General features: G+C 41.2%; 1 protein-coding gene and 1 non-coding gene across 5 annotated transcripts in view; one reads left to right on the plus strand and one right to left on the minus strand.

Annotated features, from left to right (window-relative positions):
• The window catches only part of ELMO1 (engulfment and cell motility 1), a 571068-nt gene that overhangs the window by 38161 nt on the left and 520808 nt on the right, over positions 1-12099 (plus strand). The gene's annotated exons all lie outside the window — the stretch shown is intronic.
• LOC135276583 (small nucleolar RNA SNORA70) lies at positions 2987-3117 on the minus strand. The gene has a single exon (XR_010344141.1). It is a non-coding gene; the product is annotated as a small nucleolar RNA SNORA70 (small nucleolar RNA).

Below are 12099 nucleotides of genomic sequence, written 5' to 3' on the forward strand. Positions count from 1 at the left end.
GGGCCAGGCAGAACAGATGTAAACTACTGATTAGAACTGGAGAAGGTTGTTTACTGAACAACAAGGAAGTTAAACTTTATGAACATAATGACATAGTGATTCTTTGAAGAGAAATTTAGAACTCATTGTATCCAATAGTTTTCCTACTTGCAAAATGGGAATTATATTGATAATATTTACTGTGGTAGATTTTATTTTCCGAAATGGTCATACCAGTATATTTTATCATACTTGATCTTACAATAGCCCCATAAAACTCCTGCCGTCTAGCAACAGGGCTTATGTCCCTTCCATTTGATCTTGAGTGGAATGCTGCGACAGCTTTGACCAATAGAGCATAGCAGAAGTGGTACTATATGGCTTGCAAGGTTACATCATAAAAAGGTTATTCACCTCCATCTTGCTCTGCAGTGTAGCTCTTGGAACCCAGCCACTATGTTGTGAGGAAGCCCAAGCAGCCCATGGAGAGGACCAAGTGGGGAGAATTGAGGCTTCTGGCCCATGGGCCCAGCTGAGTTCCCAGCCAATAGTTAGCCTCCACTTTCCAGGCATATGAGTGACCATCTTCCAAGTGAATCCCCCAGCAAGCCCCAGTTGAATTGCCCTGGCTGACTCTGCATGGAGCATAGATAAACCATACCTACCCAACCCTGCCCAAATTGTAGTTTCATGAGAAAAATAAAATGATTTTTGATATATGAGTCCAGTAAGTCTGGAGATGGTTTGTTATACATCAGTACACAACCAGGACACTTGCCATCTAAAGTTGCTAAGAGGAGTCAATGAAATGATACATAAAATCGGCATAAAATTAGTGACCCCCTAATGATAGCTCTCTTCATTATTATCACTAGTTAAGAGAAGTTATTTCATAGATGTCAGCATTAGTTCAAAGTGAGGTCACAACCTAAAAAGCTACCCATGAACTTTTGGCATTCAGTAGGTTTTAGGAAACTAATTTTGTTCACTATTTTTTCACTTGCAAAACCCTGCTGTGTGTCAGCTTCCGGATCACCTTTCTGCTGGTATTATGCTGAGTTTGTTCTGAACTCTGTGTTCTCTTGTTTCAGAGTTTCGCTTAGGCTTTCTGTGTCATGGCCTGATGTGTAAACAATGTTTAAACTTCCAGATTACTTGTGAAAGTCAGGCTCAGGGCTGTTATTTTATTTAAAAAACAAAAACAAAAACAAAAAAACTGTGTGTGGTTAAAAAAAAAACACAAAATTTACAGTTTTATCATTTTAAGTGTACCATATAATAGCATTAACTATATGTGCATTCTTATGCAACAGATATCTAGAGCTTTTTAATTGTGATAGAAACTGCCCATCGAACAGCAACTTCCCCTTTGCCTCCTCCCCAGCCCCTGGCAACTACCATTGTACTTTGTTTCTAAGAGATTGACTGCTTTCAATAATCCCTATAAGTATAATCATGCAGCATGTCTTTTTGTGGCTGGCTTATCTCACTTAGTATCATGTCCTCAAAGTTCATCTGAGTTGTAGCACATGACAAGATCTCTTTCTGCTTTAGGCTGAATAATATTCCCTTGTATGTATATTCCTACCATTTCTTTATCCCTTCATCTATTAATGAATATTTAGGCTGCTTCTCCCTCTTGGCTATTGTGACTAATGCTGCAGTGTACATGGTAGTGCAAATGTCGCTCTGCTGTTTTATTTTCCACTTCCCACCAATAGCAGAATCTTGTTGAAATGCATTGGAAAGACAGAGAGTAGGGGCTTATCTGAGTTCTTTGCCATCTTTTTTCCAATGTATCTTAGAGAGTGATGCATAATCAGGTAGCCTGACTGCCCAGAATCTTCCTGGGGGTTTTAACTTCATTATGTGTATCTATTGTGTAACCCAGATGTAATTAGAATTAAACCTCTGCAGGGCTTTCCATTGCTTTCACAGCAGTTTTACAAGCATTATTTTATTGAACACTTGCTGCATGGTAGCTATTTCTTTCTTTCTTTCTTTCTTTCTTTTTTTTGAGATTGAGTCTCCCTTGGGCTGTACTGCCCAGGCTGGAGTGCAGTGGCGTGATCTCTGCTCACTGCAACCCTCGCCTCCTGGGTTCAAGCGATCTCCTGCCTCAGCCTCCTGAGTAGCTGGGATTACAGTCACCCACCACCATGCCCAGGTAATTTTTGTATTTTTAGTGTAGACGGGTTTTCACCATGTTGGCCAGGCTGGTCTTGAATTCCTGATCTCAAGTGATCCACCCGCCTCGGCCTCCCAAAGTGCTGGGATTACAGACATGAGACACCACGCCTGGTCCGATAGCTATTTCTTTAGTATGGGGAACACAAGGGTACAAATATGCTGTGGATATAAACTCCAGTGCTACTGTATATATTTGTTGTGATAGTCCATGTTCTTTACAATTTGAAATTCACTTATAAATAGACTCGACACAATTTTTTCAAATTCATATTTTTAAAAATTAATAAATATAATCAATTTTTTCTAAGAGAACTTTTAGGTTTACAGAAACATTCTGCACAAGGTACAGAGTTTCCATATCCTCTTTCCCATGCGGGGCTTCCCTCTTTTTTAGATGGACAGGAAGTATAATTTATTGGTTAATATTAAGAGGGGGCAGCACAGTGGAAGCCCTCATGAATGCAGGGCCTGCCACTTGTCCAGAGGGCCATGATTGGGGATGTACTTGACCCCACAGCCATCTGGGATGAGCCGCTTCTCAGTCGCCATGTCTTCAAATTCATCAGCATTGAAGTTGTTGAAGCCCCACTTCTTTGAGATGTGGCTCTTCTGATGGCCAAGGAACTTGAACTTGGCCCTGTACAAGGCCTCCATCACATGCTCCTTGTTCTGCAGCTTGGTGTGGATGGACATGATCACTTGGCCAGTGTGAACCCCGGCCACTGTGCCCTGGGGCTTTCCAAAGGCACCTCGCCTGCCTGTTTGGAGCCTACATAGGGGTAGTGCAAGGTCAGAGACATGAACAAACATCTGAAAGGCTTGTCTCCAAGGTCCCTTAGTGCAACCCATACAAGAAATAGGCTGCATTACACTACCAAGGAAGCTGCAGTTTGCAGCCATTGCATGCTGGGCCCTCATGAGGGCCCCAGTCGGCTAAATTGGCTGCAGAAGGGTTTCCTTCTTATTAATATTTGTTACCAGCAATGAGCCAATATTGATACATTATTATTCATTGATGTTCATCATTTACCTTAGGGTTTACTTTTTGTTTTTTACAGTTCTTTGAGATTGATGAAATGCATAATATCATTATCCACCATTATCCTATCATACAGAAGAATTTTACTATCCTAAAAAAATCCCCTGCAGTTCACTAATTTATCCCTCTCTCACTGCATATTGCTGGAAACTACCGATGTTTTTTATTGTCTCCATAGTTTTGCCTTTTTCAGAATGACACATAATTATAATCATAGACAACAGTCTATGGCCTTTTTAGACTGGCTTCCTTCACTTAGAAATATGCATTTAAAATTCACCTGGGCTGGATGCAGTGTCTCACGCCTATAATCCCAGCACTTTGGGAGGCTGAGATGGGTGGATTACGAGGTCAGGAGTTCAAGACCAGCCTGGCCAACATGGCAAAACCCCATCTCTACCAAAAATAAAAATTAGCTAGGCATGGTGGCATACACCTGTAATCTCAGCTACTTGGGAGGCTGAGGAAGGAGAATCACTTGAACCTGGGAGATGGAGTTGCAGAGAGCCGACATCACGCCACTGCACTCCAGCCTACATGATGGGAATGAGACTGCATCACACACACACACCATGCACACACACACACACACACACACACAGATTCATTCATGTTCCTCATGGCATGATAATTCATTTCTTTTCTTTTTATCTCCCAATACTCTATCACTGTGTGGATGTACCATTGTTTATTCACTCACCTATTGAAGGACATCTTGGTTGCTTCTGAGTTTTGTCAAGGATAAGTTAGGCTACTGTAAACATGTGTGTGCAGTTTTTTGTATAGACATAAGCTTTTTCAACTCATTTGGGTAAATATCAAGGAATGTGATTGTTAGATTTCATGGCAAGAATGTATTTAGTGTGTAAGAAACTGCCAACCTATTTTCCCAAGTGTTGGTGCCATTTTATCTTCCTGTCAGTAATGAGTGAGAGTTTCTGCTGCTCCACGTCCTCACCAGCCTTTGGTGCTGTCAGTGTTTTTTAGGTAGAGATTCTAATAGGCATGTAGTAGAATCTCATTGTTATTTTCATTTGCAGTGCCTTCATGACTTAAGATGTTGAACAGTTTTTCATATGAGACATGTTTTTACCATTTTTATTTAAAGTTTTGAAAATTTTGAATTTTAAAATCTAATCATAGGCCTACAAGAAGTTGAAAACACATACACACACACAAACAAGTGTATAGTGAGGTCCCTAAACCCAGCTTCCTCCAGTGGTGAATTAGAACATAATCAAAATCAGGAAATTGACATTTTCATTTTCACAATGCAGTGAAACCGAGTATAGACTGTGCTGGGATTTCACCAGTTTTTATATATACTCACTCTATTTTTCTGTGCATTTATAGTCCTATGAAATTTTATTGCTTGTATAGATTCTTCAACTGCAATCAAGATACAGAACTGTTCCAACACCAGAGAGATACTCCCTGGGCTACCCCTATATAGTCACATGCCTCCCTCAACCCTTGCCCCATCCCTAATCCCTGGTGACCATCGGTCTGAAATATGTTAAAAAGTATCTCTAGGGGCCAGGCACGGTGGCTCATGCCAGTAATACCAGCACTTTGGGAGGGTGGGACGGGCAGATCATGAGGTCAGGAGTTCGAGACCAGCCTGACCAACATGGTGAAACCCTGTCTCTACTAAAAATACAAAAATTAGCTAGGTGTGGGTGGTGCATGCCTGTAATCTCAGCCACTCGGGAAGCTGAGGCAGGAGAATCGATTGAACCCGGGAGGCAGAGGTTGCAGTAAGCTGAGATCACGCCACTGCACTCTAGCCTGGGAGACAGAGACTCCATCTGAAATAAATAAATAAATAAATCTCTACAGTTATTAATACACTTTTGTCTCTGCATTAGTATGGTTTGAGAGGTTTCTTGTTTTCTTTGTGGCTTTGGACATTTATGGGTCTAGTTTTAGGTTAGCTATAATGAGGACATTTATCTGTAGATGTGTGCATGTTTTGGTAGAGACATAAGTAGTTTTCAAGAAAAGGTTACAAAAGAAATCTTTTCTTCTTCGATGTTGCATATAAAGAAATTTTAATATATCTGTGCCTTCTATAAAACCTGATGTGTAGTCATTACTGTTTAATGTAGCAGATAAATCAGGCTGATGCTATTGTGTGATAGCAAACATCACAAGTTTCCTTAGTACGTTCCTTTAAGAAGTGACCTACTTTTGTTTATTTAAAACATGATTCAATTTACCAAAATATAATGTAGAAATAATTTTTTAGAAAAAATACTAATTGTATTCGCTAGCCAGTAAAGATACCATGATTAGAGACTGGGAGAATGACGAGAGAGAGTCAAACTGAGGCACCACTGGGAATGTGAAGGAGTTATTTTGAGTTTCAGGTGTGGAGAAGGTGGTCTGACAATACCACTACAGCACAAAAAGGATGTTATTTCAGATGCTGGGAACACTTTTATCTCTCAGGTTTCAGAGAGGAGAAAAGTGTATATCAGTAGCCTCTAGTGACAATTTTTTTTAAAGGAAGAAGGAACATGGCATGTGGTATCTTGGGGTTTGGAGCACCCAAATGCCAGCCTGTGACTGCTTAAGAGGTATATCAGGGCCGGGCACAGTGGCTCACGCCTGTAATCCCAGCACTTTGGGACGCCAAGCCAGGTGGATCAACTGAGGTCAGGAATTTGAGACCAGCCTGGCCAACATAGTGAAACTCCATCTCTACTAAAAATACAGAAAATTAGCTGGGTGTGGTGGTGCATGCCTGTAATTCCAGCTATTCAGGGGACTGAGGCAGGAGAATTGCTTGAACCTGGGAGGTGGAGGTTGCAGTGAACTGAGATCGGGCCACTGCACTCCAGCCTGGGTGACAGAGTGAGACTTCATCTCAAAAAAAAAAAAATGTGGTATATCAAGTTAAGTTTGAGCCAGGAGATTAATTAAATAATTAAATAACTATATAATTAACATGGGAAAACTTTATTCTGGAATTCTAGGAGCATGTTTTCTCAACCTCAGTGCTACAGACATTTTAGGGCAGATACATCTTTGTTGGCTGGAGATTGCTCTCTGCACGGTAGGATGACTATTCACATCCCTGGTCAATACCTGCTGGTTTCCACCAGCACTTCTGCCCAAGTTGTGACGAAAATGTCTCTAGACGTTGCAAAATGTGCCACAGGAGGAGAGGGGGATCACCCTTGTTTGAGAACCACTGATTTTATATATCACATACACACACATATATAGGGGTGTGTGTGTATTTATATATTATATATATACACACATATACATATACATATTCACACACACCATATCCATGAACAATGCATAGTATTATTTTCTAATTCACATAAATTGTCTGGTTCTGAGATACTGTTCTACACTTTATCCATTCACCATAATGTCTTTGAGATTCAGCCATATTTATAAAGATATAAACTGCTTATAAATATTTGCTGTATGTTGGGTCATCTTAAGACCATACCATGTTTTATTTATCTATTGTAAGACATGTAAACTGTTTCCAGTTTTGCCATAAAAAGTCATTCCTCAGTGAATATTTTTGTCTGTCATGCTGAGCGTGTGTGTGATTATTTTAGATTGAATAAAAACCCCATAGAATGTATTCAAGTCTATTATAAATTACCAAATTGTTCTCCACACAGGCTATATTAATTTACACCCCCATTCAGCAGTGTATGTGATTCTGTTTACTACAAATTCTTACTGACAGTTAATACTGATGAATTCTTTCATCTTTGACCTTCTGAAGAGTGAATGTGGGTATCTATCTTACTGTTATTTTAATTTATATTTCCTGATTATTAGTGAGTCATCCCATTTTAGTCTTGGAAGGACCTTTGAGATCTTCTAGTTAATGCCATGTTTTAATGATGCGAGACTAAGAATGTTTTCCTACTTCCTTACTACTTTCATTTTTCTTTCCTAAGAATATGTTTTTAGCTCATTGCCTTATATCCCTTATTGTTGTGGCTACTGAATTCAGTGTCTCATCCAATGGAAATCTTTCTCCTTTGCAATGAGGGTGGAATATGCACAAAGAGAGAAAAAAATGAAAGAGTGATACCACAGATTTCTCCCTTGCACCATCTCTATTTTCACTAATAAGATGTCTGTTTCCCAAAGTAATTATATTTGACACAGGGCCTGAACCAGCGTGGGTACTCAAGTGTTCCCATGAATGATGGGGTGAACCCTAAGATGCAAGGAGTGAAAGATGAAGTCCTCTTAGCAGCTTGAAAATACCCTTGGATCCAAGTGGCATCTCCGCTTTGCAGCTTGAGCTTGACTTCTGATTCTGCCTGTAGCTGTGGTGGACTGGGAATTACTGATAAAGGAAGCAAGTGTTGACATTTTCCATATTAGGATGAGTTCCCCATTGAATTCTGACCCATGCTCTCGTGATCAGCTCTCTTGAGGCCAGCTTCCCAGAGGCTAGCTGTCGGGACCAGCGGAGTTGACCTCTGGGGCCGGGCAGCACGTGTGCTGTCCTCTGAGGCTAACAACTTCAAGACACTCTGGTTTCCCCTGTAAAGCCTTTGTAGTATCGGAGGAGGATTGGCTGAGCTGTGATTCAGCCAGTCTGTGTTTTTACTGCTAGGGAATGAATAAGCCTATCTTCCTGACTCCTTTTCTCCTGTTAACAGGCCAGTCACCTGAGTCCCAGGAAGCATGCCACACATGACTTCAGTGCCCCATGCACACACAAGTTTAATTGCTTTGTGATTGCCTAAAATGTGAAATGAAGGAACACATTGTCTATAAGGATAGCATTTGCGATTCTGTTCATTTCATTTCATTGCACATATTTGCGTCAGTCAAAGCAACATGGAAGTGTGTTTGCTGTACTTAAAAGACCTATCTTGATTTTGTGTTTCTCTGTGATTTGGAAGAAGAACTGCAGATAAGTAAGCTCTGGGTGTGACAGACGTGGGGGCAGAGGTGACACAAGGTGGAGGCTGGGGCATGGGAAGATGGTCGGGAACATTGGGCATTCCAGGAGGAGGGAACAATGTGTGCAAGTGCTGGGACCTGTAACAAAGCCTCACCTTTTGGGAGGAATTCTTAGTTATTTTTTCCCATTGTCATATTTTGGTCTTGAAATATAAAAAGCACCCATCCCTTATTCTTGGGAAAGATTCATTCAGATAAAATCCCATTGTCACTTAGTTATGCTTTCTCACACAACCATTTCAGTCCCCCAGTGCTGGTGGCCCACATTACCAGTGCTTCATTGGTCTGGCCACAGTGACTTCTCTCCAGAAAATGTTTGCTCACCAAATGCCTTATTCTGGCAAATTTCAGAGCCCATAGTTTCAATGAGGACTCCTGATCATGTGCTATTTGCATTTTATTCAGAAAAATTTTAAAAAATGGGTGAGAAAAGAAGGGAAGGGATGTGAGGTAAGCAATAGCTGAATGTTTTTTAAAAAGTAGATATTTTGGTTTTTATCAAGTAACAATTACCTAGTTGCAACCACAGTCTATTTAGAACTAAAAATTTAAGCCAGCCTTCCAAGCCCCAAAGAAAACTATGGGAAAAAAGGTCCAGGAAACTTTTGGTACTGGGGTGTAGTATCTCCTTCTTATGCTAACTTTGCAAACCTTGCTGCATTGCCGCGTGAAGGAGGTACATTTCAACACCGATTAGCATCTGGGCCTCGCAGATGGGCAGTGTTTGAACAGTGTCTTGGTTATATGAGAACCTTTACTGGAACAACCTCTAGGGCCCAGGGAATTTATTATTTACCAGGTTGTTACTTCCATTAACATACATTATTTGCCAGATATCTCACTATCAAAGGTAAAAATAGTGAGGGACCTAGGAATGCACCAGCAAGCTGTGCCAGTGGTGGGGAGTGGTTGTGATAGGACCAGAAGAGAAAGAGCATGGGATACCCATGGAAATCATGATGCACAGTCACCTGTATTGGGTGGCATGCACTGTGCATGGGAGAGGCCTGCCACATGGAGTGAAGATGGAAGGGGGAGCCACCTAGACATTCAAAGATGGGTTTTGGTGGGATGGGAGAGGGCTTCTGTGGACCAGTGAGGATGGAAAATGTTGGCCCAAACCTTCCCATGCATGGCTTAAAATGAGTTACTTTTTGGACTGATTTGAGAGAAATAATGATTATAATTTTAGGGATTCTCTTTCCCATCCCTCATTTTCTCTTGCTGTTTCCCCCCCTTAATACATTTTATTTTTTAGAAGTTTTAGATTTACTGAAAAATTGACTAGATAGCACAGAGAGTTCCAATATATACCTGCTATCCACACAGTTTTCCCTATTATCAACATCTTGCATTAACGTCGTACATTTGTTATAATTAAACTAGAATCCATTATTATGAATGAACAACCATAGTTCATTAAGGTTCACTCTTTGTGTTGTATATTCTATGGATGTTGACAATTGCATAATGGGCTGGGCATGATGGCTTATGCTTGTAATCCCAGCACTTCGGGAGGCTGAGGTGAGAGGATCACTTGAAGCCAGGAGTTCAAGACCAGTCTGGGAAACATAGTGAGACCCTGTCTCTACAAAAAATAAAAAAATAGTTGGGTGTGGTGATGTGTGCCTGTAATCTGAGCTACTCTGGAGGTTGAGGTGGGAGGATTGCTTGAGGCCAGGAGGCCAAGGCTGCAGTGAGCTGTGATCATGTCACCACATTCCAGCCCAGGTGACAGAGTGAGACCTTGTCTTAACAACAACAACAACAACAACAAAAAACAGGCTGGGCACGGTGGCTGACACCTGTAATCCCAGCACTTTGGGAGGCTGAGGCAGGTGGATCATGAAGTCAGGAGATCGAGACCATCCTGGCCATGTTGAAACCCAGTCTTTACTAAAATACAAAAAATTAGCTGGGTGTGGTGGCATGTGCCTGTAGTTGAGCTACTCAGGAGGCTAAGGCAGGAGAATCGCTTGAATCCAGGAGATGAGGGTTGCAGTGAGCCGAGATCGTGCCACTGCCCTCCAGCGTGGTGAAAGAGCAAGACTCTGTCTGAAAAAAACAAACAAACAAAAAAACAAGGCAGTTGCATGATGTCATGTTTCCACCATTACAATGTCATACAGAATAATTTCACTGCCTTAAAAGTCCACAGTGCTTTACCTATGCATCCCCACTACCATCCTCCTGTCCTCCAAACCCCTGGCAACCAGTGACTTTTTTTTTCAGAGATGGGGGCATTTCACTATGTTGCCCAGGCTGGTCTCAAACCCTTGGCTTTAAGTAATCCTCCTACCTCAGTCTCCCAAAGTGGGGATTACAGGTGTGAGCCACTGTGCCAGGCCAACCACTGAACTTTTCACTGTCTCTCTAGTTTTGCCTTTTCTAGAACATTATATAATTGGAATCATACAGTACGTAGCCTTTTCAGACTGGCTTTCTTCACTTAGAAACATGCATTTAAAACTTACCCATGTCTTTTTGTGGCCTAACACCTCGTTTAAAAAATTGCTGAGTAATATTCTATTGTGTATCTATACTACAGTTTATTTATTCATTTATCTACTGAAGGACATCATGGTTGCTTTCAAGTTTTGGCAAATAGGAAGAAGAGTGCTGTAAACATTTGAGTACAGGTTTTTGTGTGGACATACATGTTCAACTCGTTTGAGTAAATACCTAGAAGCATTATTGCTGGATTGTATGGCAAGATTATGTTTCACTCTGTAAGAAGGTACCAAACTGTCTTCAAAGGTGTCTACACCATTTCCCTTTGCTTTTTAATTGTCCATGTGACTTTAGTTTGGGAACAGAAATGGGAGATAATATGTGGAAAAATGCAGGTACTACTTAAGATGTAATAACCTGATTCAGAAATATGCAGAGAAGTGTGTCGTACTAGGTGAGATACAATCATGAAGATCAGACTAACAGTGTCCTTTAGGGATATTAATTGTTTACTTACCCAGAAGGCAGGGATCAGATGGCTTCAGATTCATTAAATAGCTCAAGGCTGTCCTCAAGGATCCAGACTCTCTCTCCCTCTACTCTTCCCTAAGTATGTTGGCCTTCTGTCTTCTGCTCATACTTTATGGTCTCAAGATGGTGGCTGTAGCACCAAGCATCATGTCCCCAAACACTTAGGAAGAAAGAGAAAGGGGAAACACCAAGAGCTGTCCTTCCATTTTGTCCCTTTCATCAGAAAATTGAACCCTCTGCCCCCAAAAAACCTAGAAGATTTTCTTTGATGTATTACAGACCCCAAATGGGTTCTGTAGTCACTCTAGCTGCATAGAGGCCAGGAAACAGTAACTTGGAGTCTCTCTAATTTCTGCTCATGTTTCTTCCTGTTACAATAGTCTCACTCACAACCTGGCCTCATCCATCTATCAAGCTGAATATTTCTGGAGCCACTTGTAACTTTTTTGGCTGTAGGGGAGGGGAAATAGCTTCTTCCCACTCATCATCATGTTCATGACTGAGGCTCCGGTAACAAAAGACAGCTTGGCAATAGAAAAAGATACACATGTATTTGATGTAACTTTTATGTGCCACAGGAGCCTTCATAGGGAAAGAAAAACCTGAAGAAGCAGGTAAACCTGTGTATTTTTAGGGTTAGGTTTGGTGAAGAGTAGACAGTCTTAGAGATGAAGATTGGACAAAGGGGCTATCTATGATCTAATTGTAATGAACTGTGGGAAACTTGGCAAGGCCTGTTTGATCGGATTCTTGTCACTTCTATGTCTTCGGCTCCTTTCCTTTGGGTATAGAGAGGGAGTCTCTCTCATATGGTTTGGCTGTGTCTCCACCCAAATCTCATCTTGAATTGTAGCTCCCATAATCCCCACATGTCGTGGGAGCTACCTGGTAGGAGGTAATTGAATCATGGGGGCGGTTACCCTCATGCTGTTCTCGTGATAGTGAATGTA

This window comes from Aotus nancymaae, unplaced genomic scaffold (assembly GCF_030222135.1).
Source record: "Aotus nancymaae isolate 86718 unplaced genomic scaffold, 86718_ANA_hifiasm-v0.15.2.pri h1tg000025l, whole genome shotgun sequence".
Classification (NCBI taxonomy): domain Eukaryota; kingdom Metazoa; phylum Chordata; class Mammalia; order Primates; family Aotidae; genus Aotus; species Aotus nancymaae.